This window comes from Pleurodeles waltl, chromosome 11 (assembly GCF_031143425.1).
Source record: "Pleurodeles waltl isolate 20211129_DDA chromosome 11, aPleWal1.hap1.20221129, whole genome shotgun sequence".
Taxonomy (NCBI): Eukaryota; Metazoa; Chordata; class Amphibia; order Caudata; family Salamandridae; genus Pleurodeles; species Pleurodeles waltl.
The window spans coordinates 762,829,371-762,841,436 of record NC_090450.1 but is presented as its reverse complement, the minus strand read 5'-3'; positions in this window follow the sequence as shown (position 1 = coordinate 762,841,436).

Sequence of the window (12,066 nt, the reverse complement as noted above, 5' to 3'; positions counted from 1 at the left end):
CATAATAAGCAGCTATCTCTTTCCTACTAAAAGGGCCATTAATTAATAACTCCTCCAAATCGTTTGTATAAGTTTCCACTTCTTGCAAGGAATGTGCCCAACTTTGTAATTGATAATACTTAAACCTAGATAATGAGCCCTGTGTTACTAACAAAAGATCTTCCCAAGATTTTAATTTCCCTTCATGAAATACCTGGCCCCATTCCACTATGCCCACATCCTTCAGAGGTCGAGAAAGAGAATCCTTAAGACACTCTGGTATACACAGAGAGTCACATATGGGGGCTTAAACACTGTAATAAGATAAGCTTGTAATTTTCCTTATCTGTGCCCATAACCAGGCAGCATCTTGTAACACGTTCAGTCTAACTCTTTTAAAAAATGTAGGATGACCGAATTTATACATAAATTATTGTCCATCTCCCCCCTCACACTTTAACATAGCTCTCTCTAGAGGACTCCCCCCATTCCCTGACAACAAATCATTTGCATGCTTTACCTGAAAGGCCCAAGAGTATAACTGAATGTCAGGCAACGCAATCCCTCCTTTATCATATTTTCTTCTAACCTTCTTCCTTGCAATCCTATTCCCCTTAGAGGCCCAAATAAAACTATCAATATTTGCCTGGAGTTTTTTTTATCCCTGTCTCATTAAAAGGTAACGGAAGCATATTAAAAAGAAAAGTAAGCTTAGGGAGAATATACATTTTTATCAAATTCACTCTGCCATATTTTGTTATTGGAAGGTGCGACCAACTCAACAGAAGTTTGTTTATCTTTCGTGTCATATATTTTAGATTCTCTGCTGGAATATCCTCCAAATTATTACAGATCTTAACACCTGAATATTTCATCTCGTTTCTCATTAGTCTAAGATTTTCACTCATGTTCCAGATTATTTTTTCGGTTTTAGCCATATTTACTGCATAACCTGACATTTGGCCAAACTCTGACGTTAGAAGCTCAAGCCTCTCCAATGCAGGGGACAAGTTTTCAGTACAAATAATAATATCATCTGCGTATAAAGAAATTTTCTTCTCCCAACCCATATAAGTAAAAGGTTTAGTCAGAGGGTCCCTCTTAAACATAAGGGCCAATGGTTCAATATACAAGTTAAACAATAATAGGCAGAGGGGGCAACCCTGTCTAGTACCCCTTGAAATGAAAAACGGCGCAGTCAAATTACCATTTACCACTAATCTAGCTGAAGGAGTTTTATAGATGTTCTTCACAAACCCACAGAACTTCTCCCCAAAATTAAGATGTATTAAAAATGTACTCTATCAAAAGCTTTTGTAGCATCGAACTTTGTCACTGCCAAGGTAATCTATACACTTTTGCTAAATCCATTGTTCCGATCAAATCATGGGACAACTTGTGCATATCTCTGCCCTTTATGAAGCCTTTCTTACCATCTTGAATCAGACCCCCTATCACCATACTCAGCCTGTTAGCCCAGATGTTAGCATATAATTTATAATCATTATTTAACAAGGAAATTGGTCTATATGATTCGCAGGATAAAGGATCCTTCCCTGGTTTCAGAATGAGAGTAATCACTGCTTCATCCCAAGATTTTGGCAAGGGGCTCTCACCTTTGGGTATACTATTGAAAAGATTTGTTAGGATCGGATTCACTACTTCTTGTATATTTACATAGGATTCTAGTGGTAAACCATCGGGTCCTACCGTCTTCCCCTTTTTACCTTTAGAAATAACCTGAGCAATTTCTCGTACTCGAATTTCCTCCTCCAAGGATATTTTATATGTATTGCCCAATTTCTTCATTTGTAAACCTTCCAGCCCCTGCAATGTATCCACCGGTATGGTTGGTTAAACTTCGGTGTATACAGACTCAGAAAAACTTACAAATGTCCTTTGAACCTCTGCAGTCTCTCTCAGAACTTCCCCAGTGGCAATACACCTTATTTCACTTACCTAATTTCTTACCAAATCTGACTTCACTTTCCAAGCCAGTAATTTCCCTGCATTTTCGCCATACTCAAAATGTGCCAATCTACTTGCTTCCCACCTTCCTTTCACTCTAGCTTAAATTACGGCTGCTAAGGTGGCTCATTTAGAAATCAAATCAGACCAAATGGACTCCCCATTCTTCCCCTCCCTCTGTAGTTCTAGCAATTTCTGTTCTAGATGGGCTATATTATGTTCGAGATGCTGTATTTCCTCACTATAATCCTTATTCTTCTGAGCAGAGATACTAATCAAAATCCCCCTAATAAAGGCCTTATAAGAATCCCATACCACATGAAGAGGTGCCAAATTCATATTTAACTCAAAAAAAGACTTAGTATCGGTCCCCAGTCAGTTCACCACATTAGGATCGTTTAAAAGTGATCTGTCCAATGTCCATCTTCTAGAATGGCATTCTGGGGCACACTCCAGTGTCAAAATCACTGCTGCATGGTCAGACAGATGTACAGAGATGTGCTGAATATTGAGAACAAACTTTTTAAGTGTCCTCTCTACTAAAAAGTTATCTATCCTCGAGTGTTGCTTATATTTCTTATTATGAAAAGTGAACCCTCATACTCGGCCATGAGTTTCCCTCCATATATCTAGTAATGCAAATTGTTTCATTATCGCCTTAATGTATGCCTGCAACTTTTGATGCCCCGATGATCTACTCCCGGTTGATTTATCCAATAAATTGTTTAACACCGCATTATAGTCACCAGACATTATAATTGGGTATCGATCCTCTAACAATTCACAACATAAATCCTGGAGGGGGCCTCTATCATCTAAATTGGGACCATAATAGCAAGCAAAGGTGTAAATATTTCCATTGATTTAATATCCAACACAACCCATCTACTCATCACGTCTGCTTTATAACACAAAATTAAGCATTTAACTGGCTTTTAATCAAAATCATAACCCCCTAGAATGAGACGTATTGACTGAACAAACCATAGACTTCACCGACCTCTGAGATAAAAAAAATTCATGGGCCTCTATGCTTGCAAGATGTGACTCCTGCAGCATTATTATCTGGGCTGGAAAATCTCTTATATACTGAAAAATATAGGGGGTCATTCTGACCCCGGCTGGCGGCGGAAGCCGCCGGCCTGGCTGGAGCCGCCAGAATACCGCTGCGCGGTCAAAAGACCGCTGCGGGTATTCTGGGTTTCCCGCTGGGCTGGCGGGCGACTGCCAGAAGGCCGCCCGCCAGCCCAGCGGGAAACACCCTTCCATGAGGATGCCGGCTCCGAATGGAGCCGGCGGAGTGGAAGGGGTGCGACGGGTGCAGTTGCACCCATCGCGATTTTCAGTGTCTGCATGGCAGACACTGAAAATCTTTGTGGGGCCCTGTTACGGGGGCCCCTGCAGTGCCCATGCCATTGGCATGGGCACTGCAAGGGCCCCCAGGGGCCCCACGACACCCTTTACCGCCATCCTGTTCCTGGCGGCAAAAACCACCAGGAACAGGATGGCGGTATGGGGGTCGGAATCCCCATGGCGGCGCAGCTGGATTCCCCAGGGCAGCGGGAAACCGGCGGTACACCGCCCGTTTTCCGTTTCTGACCGCGGCTGTACCGCCGCGGTCAGAATGCCCATGGAAGCACCGCCAGCCTGTTGCCGGTGCTCCCGCGGTCGTTGGCCCTGGCGGATTTTACCGCCAGGGTCAGAATGACCCCCATAGTCCCTTCTGGGCTTAATCCGAAGACCATTCACATTCCAGGAAAGACATTGGACCCTGTTACTAGCCATTCCCTGTATCCTTCCCTGTATCTTTAATGATCATAACAGGATCCTTGAACTTATAGACTGCCAGTCGAACTTCTTTGTAGTGAGGTACACTTTTTTTGTTCACCCCCATCCTTACCCCAACCTGTCTTCCCCAAGTACTCCCCCTTCCGCCCCTTATCTCCATGAACCCCACACCCTAGAGAACCCTACTGTTCTTCATACTGGCTATCAAAGTCCTTGGCGCTGATGGGCTTCAAAAAGAGAAAAGAGAAAAAGAGGAGGGGAGCGGAGCGGAGCGGAGGATCCATTACACTTAACCAAGTCAAAATGAAAAAAAGAAAATAAGTGTATCCAAAAACCTCTAAGTATGTGCTCCTAAACTCCTCCAGAAGAGTATCCACTTCCTCACAATCTCTTAAATTATACATTTTATTATTCTGCATCACTCTCAGGGTCGTGGGAAATTTCAGTTGAACTGTAGCTCCCAATGCTCTGAAATCTTCCATCCTTTTACCCAGCTCCCACTGCCTATTCAAGGTGATACAAGAGACATCCGATCTAACCTCAAAGAAACATTTTTTCACACTTAAAGTTCCCATTTTTACGACTTTTGATAGAATCTTTTCTTTGACCATATAGGAGAGAAAGTTCACCAGGATCCTCCTAATTTTAGCCCTTTTCATAGCTTTCCAAAAAGGGTCTCGATGTACATGCTGCATGTAGCTACTTAGTGCCTCCTCTGTACCTTTCCAGGCACCACTTTGTATCAAAAGATCCACCACAAATGCCTTGATATTTTCACCTTCCTTCCCTTCTGGAACACTCATTAACTTAATATTGTTCCTTCTGGCACTGTTTTCTAATGATTCTCATTTCTCAAAACCTTCCTATTCTTGCTTTTTAGTGCCTCTATATCCTGCCTATTCTTCGCCGCGGCATCTTTTAACTGTTCCACTTGAGTTTCCAGGGCCTGTGTTCTTTGAGCCAATAAATCAAATTTGTTCGCTAACCCTTCACAGACCTCCTGGATCTCGTTCTGATTGGCCTGCGACACCAGAAAACCTTGCTTGACTTCTTTAGTTAGGGAATGAAGCAGAGATTCTAATGAGCTAGTCTGGAAAGCCTGCAAATTAGTTATGTTATGCATGTCTGAATACGAATTCTGAGATCCTATACTCCATCGGGGTCAAATTTTCAAAGTCTGTTCCACCAAGGCTTTCTGATGCTAAGGCTATCCCGTTCCTTTGCCAATTGGTTCAAAGCCTGAGCAAAGCCCCGATCATCAGCCATTGCTCCTAAAACAGGTTCGCTAAAGTCTACTACTCGATTAAGCTTCGGGCATTGGGGGGTCGTTAGGGTTGAAACTATATCTCTGTGCCCTTAAGCTGCAGCTTCCATCCCACCACTTGACCCTCTGCTGGGGTGTACGTTGTCAAGGGAATAGTTAAAACCCCTACTGATTTCCTTCTTCCTGCAGTACTTTTCACTACTTTAGGGGATTTCTCCCTCCGTTTCTGCTCGCAAACAACGTCACTCCTCTCACCAAGGCGTCCCTCTTTTACTACCCCCAATTTTGAACGCGCGGGCCTCCCTCCAAATTATGCAATTTAGTGGATTCCAGAAGTGCACTCTTCCTGTCCCCCTCTTGACAAAGTGTGCAAGACTTATCTTTCGAGGTAGGCACCTTCGGCAAACAAACAAGGGGGAGAGTTACTGCCACCAAGCTCCCTCGTCCACCTTGCAGCAGTTCTTGACAGGTGCTGCCTCTGCCTGAGTTCTCCCCTGTCATGCCTCTCAACGTGACCCTGGATGTGAGGGTCCTGACCCTTCTCACCTCCAGGGCCGCCCTCCTCCCTCCGTCGTTTGCGTACTCGAGATCGGGGGGACACTCTATCCTGCTGCAAAGGTGAGCTAACACATACTCGGTTGGATATGAGGATTCTTTTATAAGCGTAATAGATCCAGTCCTTTTTCTATTGTGGATAAATGGTATCTCAATCTTTCAATATTGCGCCGAGCTATGAGTGTTTGAGTCCTTTTTCCATGTACATGTCCACACACACATATTTATACGTCATGAACAGACTAGTCCCCCATTTGCGTACTCGCGACCCGGAGGACATTCTATTCTGCCACAGAGGGGAGCAAATACATACTCGTTCGGATATAAGGATTCTTCTAGAAGCGCTTTCCTGTTTTGGAAGTGCATTCAGTAATATGTTGCTTCTTATTTAGACTAATACTGTGAATGGATTGAAGCTCATTTTCCCCACACAGGAAAAAAATTGGATTAATGGAGAGGTGAGTGAGCTTAACAAAATAACACTAAGAGCACTAACTACTTTATCGAGAAGGCTTATTCCACAAAGTTATACTTTGTAATTCCATACTATATTGATTGTTTTGGTATAGGTGTAGCTGAAAGCTATTACAACCTCAATAAGATTTTTTCATAAACCATACACGATATTAAAAAAGCAGAACAAGATACATATCAGAAGATGAACCACTATTTGAGTGAAATAGTGGAGAGGTAATTATGGAATATATTAATGAAAAGGGAGCACTGTGTGGATTCTGCATGTAAATATACACACTAAGGGGGTCATTACAACCTAGCGGTCTTTTAACAAGACCGCCGAGGGACCGCCGTGCGGAAGACCGCCAGTAGTGGCGGATTGACGCTCGACGTATTATGACCGTTGGCTGCCCTCTGTCGTTTTTCCGACGGAGAGCCACCAACAGCCATACTTGCGGGTGGCGGGGAAGTGGAGGTTGCTCCACCTCCACTGCCACGCCAACAGAACACCGCCCAGCTAATCACGTCCTGTGATTCTGCGCGGCGGTGTTCTGTTTGCGGTGTGGTGTCAGCGGATCTGCCCCCATGGCTCCCATCCCCTCCCGGCGGATCGACGGAACAGGTAAGTCGATCGTCCGTTAGGGGAGGGGGGCGGGGGGTGTTGTGTGTTGTGTGGGTGCATGGGGGTGTGCATCTGTGTATGTAGGGGGGTGTGTGAGTGCGTGTATGCTTGCGGGGGTGTTGCGTGTTTTGGGAATGAGTGCGTGTATGTCTGTGGGTATGTCTGTATGGATGTGTGCGTGTATGTTTGAATGTGGGTGTACGTGTCTGACTGTGTGTGTGGATGTTGGCATGTATGTCGGTGTGTGCGCGTGTATGTGTGTTGGTGGTGCCTGCGTGCATGTTGGGTGTGTATGTGTAAGGTAATGTCGGGGGTCAGGGTGGGGAGGGGGGCCCTACCACCTTTGGGGGGTGGTAGGGGTGGTGGGGGGTGTAGGGGAGGGAGTTGGGGTGGGGGTGGGGTGTGGGGGGGACCCCTATCAGTGCCAGGGAAGCAATTCCCTGGCACTGATAGTGCTTACTGCCATGGATTTCATGGCGGTTCCTACCGCTAGAAATCCACGGCGGTAAGCCGGGTCAAAATACCGGCGGTGGTATTGTGACGGCCGCCGGGCTGGAGACCCAGGTCTCCAGCCCAGCGGGCGGAACGGAGAACCAGCGGATGACCATGGCGGTAACCGCCATGGTCATGATTCCACAAAGTAAGACCGCCAGCCTGTTGGCGGTCTTACCGCCGGTTTAACACCGACCGCCAGGGTTGTAATGACCCCCTATATGCACATATATTTGGGGAAAGAGGACACTGAAGTGATTTAATTCAATTCTATCAAATTTAATGAATACATAAAATCTTAACAAATTCAGTTCATTGAATTAGTATAAACTAATTTGTATATTATTTTAATATCATATGTAAATAACTGTCACCACCAACAATAATATCATCAGATTTACAGCACTTTATTACGTTAGATATGATGAGAAATATTCTGAAATTTCAAACTATAAGAATATTTGATGAAAGGAATGTTGCCTTAATGGACACTAAATACAAAAAATAATTTGTTATGTTCTTCACAGACAGTAAATGCCCTGAGTATATTGTGGGGCAACATACCCCATATGAAACACATGTTGGCTTTGGCTGAAGAGATGCTCCTAAAAATGGAATTAAAAAGATTATTTGAGTTAATTATTAGGACTTGATTTTTTTAAATATTTTGGATTTACCAGAGGATGTGTGCATATTTGTTTATAATTGTTGTAACAATCTCATGATTGTTTTTCCCAGGTATATTAGGGAGGGTACCTTTTATATGCACTGTCTGTTGATATAAGGATCTAAATGTTATGTTAACCTGATATTCCTAGCAGGAGAGCGCCATATCTCCTTGTTATCCCCCCTTGGTTACTGTATGGGTTATTATCAGATAATGCTTTCCCCAGGTAAGTTGCATCAATGAATGTTCCAACCATATTGACCCGGCAAAGTATCCAGTGAATGACATCCATGTGTTGGACAGAGGAACATTATCGGCTCTCCACATATCTGTGAAGGACCAGTGTGTCAAACAATCTGCAAGGGACCTAGCTTGTTTTGCAGAATTGGTATAGGGCAAAGAGGGATGTATGTGGCCTAAGGCAGTATCAAGGACAGCATTAAAATTATCACCCACAAACCAGGAAATGTTGGAGCACTCAGCCAGGACAGCAGAAACTAGGCTTGGGCAGAGCTCACAGAGTCCTACTAAATGGAATTCTGTGATGTGGTTAAAACAGTCTGCGAGCTCCATGGAATTCTGCCAGCAGGTGGAGTTGCTAAGCACACCTGTTCGAGCTACGTTCTTCACATTCGGTAGCGTGATTTGCATTGTTGTGTTGCAACTATCGTGCAAACTGCACCACCCAATTCACATGAGCAGGCCATTTTGTCTTCTCTCTCTCTGTGTATGGTTCTGGACCTATCTTTTAATCCACCCTTAATCTTTTCAATTTCAACCTTTTCGAAATTATCCACCCCTCATTTTCCTTTATTACATCAGTGTGTTTCTTTGAGTTTGTGTATTTTACATTTCTGTCTGGTGTGTTCATGGTTACTTTTGGAATACTTTGTTTTTTTGTGTTTCCCTTTACTTTTTTATATTCATTTTCTTTCTTCCTTCCATTTCTTCCCTTTTCTTTTTCCCACCCAACTCCATGGCAGAGGGGGGCAGAGGAAGTTGTGACATTGATGCAGCTGCTAGTCGCTTACCATGTGGGCATAGGCACCACCAAAGGGTGCAGCCCTCCCCATTTTCACCAAGAAGGAGGTGGCAACACTTCTCTTTTTTGTGCAGTGCCACTTCCCCTCCATGCTGGCAGCAGGCAGCAGGCCTGGGAGTTGTTACATCCTTTGGGAACGTCCACTGCTGCAGTTGATGCACTGTTGGGTGGACATAATCCACTGTGAACAGGACCTGCTCGACCTCCTTGGTGTTGAGGTGCCGGGGCTCAGTGAGTAATAGACATTTATTTGCTGTCTGTGTTCCACAATTTTATTCTAATAGCAGTGCTGACTTGATATTAAAAAAATTGCTGAATACGTTATATCAAGGAGTCCTCAGATGGCCTCCTCATCAGAGGCTACATATAGTAGGGTACAAGCTTGGCTGACTTCGGCTCTAGACTTCTTTATTCCTATGAGACAGTTTCACAGCAAGAAACCACAGGCAGTATCTTGGTTTAATGAAACTCTTTCTGCAGCCAAGAAACACTGGAAAGCTTTGGAGCATGCTCTGCAGAAAGCATATCTTCTCTAAAATCACAATATAGAGTTGCTATGAAGGGATCCCATAAAATCATTTGGAAAGTGCGGGTAGATTATTTTGCAGATAAAATTAAAAATAGCTTCAATCCTCCCAAATACATTTTTGCACTTCTAGACAGCCTTACTAATTCAGGACTTACACCAGATCCTATAGAATCCTCTAATGACCAATGTGAGAAGTTAGCTAAACATTTATTGGTAAGATAGATCACCTCTATGCAAACTTTGTCCTGAATTGCATTGATTGCAACATCGAGAACTCTACTGCAACCGCCCGCCTCAGCTCAAATTCTCTTTCTCCTATGTTTGTCCAAGCTCCTTTCTTTATGTAACCAAGTAAAATCGGGCTAACCTTTGGACCCCCTTAAACCTGGTATTTTTCTGCAAACTGCAAGACTTGCTGTTACTTTTCTGCCTTAAATTGATCAATCTCTCATTGACGTCAGCTTCAGTTCCAAATTCTTGGAAACATGCCAAAGGTTTTCTTCTCCTAAAAAAGTCTTCTTGAGATGCTTCCAACTTGGAATACTTTCAACCTATTTCTCTACTGACTATTTTGTCAAAAGTATTAGAGAAACATGTGAATTCCATTCTAACTAAGTTTTTAGAAGTAAATCAGTGCTTAGCTTGCAAAATGGTTTTAGGCCAGGGCACAGTACAGAGGCTGCCCCGTGCTGTCACAGAGTATCAACGGGGTACGTTAAATGACAGCAGGCCTGCTGCCCTGATATTATTCAATCTAAGTTTCGCTTTTGACATCGTGTCACAATAAATCCTTCTTTAGCACCTAAGGGGAATTGGCATAGATGGGTCTGCTCTGGACTGGTTTGCCTCATTTCTTGCTGAGCGTTCTTTTCAGGTCACTGTTCCCCCACATAGATCTCAAATGCACATTTTACTTAATGGATTGCCGCAGGGTTCTGCATTAATACACAACATGTTCAACATCTATATTCAACCTTTGGCACAGGTGGTGGAACCTCTGCATCTCCTGCTGGTGTCATATGTAGATGACACTCAGCTTGTGCTTTCATTCTCTGATAATTCTAAGTGAGACCTGGCTCTTGTTTGGAGAGGTATGATGTCTCTGAGACAGCCACTGGAGGCCCTCTTCTCTGGAGCCCTAGACCTTCATTAAAAATATTGGCGTATTGGTAGACTGCAATGTAACTTTTGAAACATAGCCAAAAGCAGTAGCAGGTACTTTCTTTGGTGTCTTGTGGAGGCTTAAACCTATTTTTGGCTTGTTTGATCCTGGAGTCCGTCAGATTATTGGGAAGGCACCAATTATATTGCACCTTATATCTAGGTGCTAGTAAGGCAGCCATCTACAGTCTCCATCGTGTCCAAAATGAGGCAGCTAGGCTGTTGTTTTCTCTCCAAAAGTTTTGCTAAGCTTCTTGCCTGCTTCATAAGCTGCATTGGCTTCCGATAGATAAGTGGGTACAGTTTAAAGCACTGTAAACAGCCTCTCGGGCTGCCCATATTTTGGAGAGTATGTTGGTGTTCTATGAACCATCTCAATCTTTGAGGTCTGCTAATCTTATGCTGGCTGCTGTTCCCCGGTTGTAACAGAGCATGAGCCGGTGGTTGATCATTCTGTGTAAAAGCTTCCTGTCTCTAGAATTCCCTCCCTCTGGCTATCAGGGACATCCAGAGTCATTTGTCTTCCAGGAAAGCCTTTAAGAAATGGCTTTTCTCTTCTTGGTGGATTTAGGGGTTCTTTGCCTGTGCTCTCATGCAGTTCGGCTTGTGTGTTTGCTGGTTTATTCGAACACTGGGAAGAGCTATGCACCTTATGAAATATTTAACATAACATAACTCTCAGAGGTAAAATGAGGTTACGTTTGTTTATTGTGTGATCCAGTTTGAGCTAGCAAGGTGAGTCAGCTCTTCCTAATTGTACTCATGAGTGTGCATTTGGGCTAATTATTTAAGAAGCCATGCAGACATAGACTCCTCCTGTCATCAAAGAATAAGATAGAGGTAGTAGTAATAAGTAATATCAGTGAGTTAGCATTCCCTTCTCTGTGCCTTTCTTCATGTACCTTATGCCTCCCCAATCGGTTATGAGTATCATGATATCATCATAGTATGTATTCATCTCTGCATTGAAAAAATTTGGAGGTTGAGGTTGTTGAGAACCAAAGATCAATCAATGCAATCTGAATACATTGTTAGTGGTACACAGTTGTAAATGTAGGGCCATATTTATTTACAAGGCCTTTTGCGCCGCCGGAAGTCATGTTTAATGACAGTCTGGTGGTGCACACTGCAGGGCCATATTTACAAGGCTCTTCAAGGCCTTGTAAATGTGGACTGTCTCAACACAGTGCAAATTGCTGCTTTGACTCACCCTGCGACATGGAGGCCTGCCATGGGTGTTACAGTGGGTGTTCCCACGTAACACCCATGGTATTTGACACATTCCCAGATGTACAAGATTTTGTAAACTTGGGAATGTCAAAAGTCTACTCCCTCAAGGCATAAGGGAGATGCAATAAGGAGAAATACCTTTATTTTACCTCGCTTTTTTCCCTTTTTCTACATGTGCTGCAGTCTGGAATTATGAAAGTGAAAGTAATAGGTCAACTCAAGTGGAGTTGACCATGCTAGTCGATCTGATTTAGAAAAGTCCAATGTTACTTTGTTTGCCTTTGCATGTCAAAATATTTTTGGGGAGATTAAC